Raw genomic sequence first — 1,077 nt, forward strand, 5'->3', positions numbered from 1 at the left:
ATTTCCTTTATTTATTTTATTTCATTTATTTAAAATTATTTCATTCTATTGAATGTATTGTTCATGAGGTATTTCTGTATCTCTGTGTTTTGTTCTTATTTTATTCTTATTTTATTAGATCTTTCATATTCATAATTATCTTTTACCATTATTTCACATGCAATTATTATACTTTGTTCTTTTAATATTCATACTGTTTCTTTATTAAATAATATATTTATTGTTATTATTACTGCAATTACTTTCATTTGATTTTATTAATTTGTTTTATTTTGAATTCGAGAGTTTTATATATTTCAAGTTTATTAGTAAATGCCAAACTTATCTTTTTAACACTTCATTTTATCATTTATTCATATTTACTTCTATAAATATATTGATAATTATGAAATTTTCACTTTTATTAATTATTTGTTGATTCAATAAATTGATCACTTCTTTATTTTATATTCTTATTTTGAATTTACTTATTTCTTTTTTATTAAATATTATTTTCATTTTATTCTCTTTTGTTTTATTCTCCATTTCATTTTCATTCATTATATTTATTTGATATTTTAATTTATCACATCTCTAGATATATTCCCTTATTATTTCATGTTTTTCAATTTGTTCATTCTTATTTATAATATAATTTAATAATATATATTCATTTATTGATATTTTATCATTATAAATATTACATCATTTTAAATTAATATTTTATGTAATTAATATTTTCATAATTAATACAAATATAATAATTTCTTAGATTAATTTTAATTATTTATATTAATTTCTTTTTATATTAATATTCTTTAATATTCTATTTGTTAATTTCATATCATTTTATTTTCAATTTATTTTATTAAATGAATAATTACATTATTTAATTTTAATTTATTAATATTCATTAAATTTAATATTTAAATATTTTATTATTATAGATGATTCATTCTTATTTTGTGATAATAAATATATTTCATTAAATTCATTTTATTAATTCTTTATCATACACTTTATAAATCACTTCAATTTCATTTCTATCATTTTTATCATTCTTTATTCATTATCTTCAATCATATACATATATCTATA

General features: G+C 14.2%; 6 annotated features.

Annotated features, from left to right (window-relative positions):
* Position 1: 1 nt before the first annotated feature.
* Positions 2-50: a microsatellite.
* Positions 51-93: 43 nt separating this feature from the next.
* Positions 94-274: a microsatellite.
* Positions 275-438: 164 nt separating this feature from the next.
* Positions 439-566: a microsatellite.
* A 53-nt stretch (positions 567-619) lies between these two features.
* Positions 620-740: a sequence feature (AT_rich).
* Positions 741-903: a microsatellite.
* Positions 904-984: a sequence feature (AT_rich).
* Positions 985-1,077: the final 93 nt, after the last annotated feature.

This window comes from Entamoeba dispar, genomic scaffold, assembly GCF_000209125.1.
Source record: "Entamoeba dispar SAW760 scf_1105229459209 genomic scaffold, whole genome shotgun sequence".
Lineage (NCBI taxonomy): Eukaryota > Evosea > Mastigamoebida > Endamoebidae > Entamoeba > Entamoeba dispar.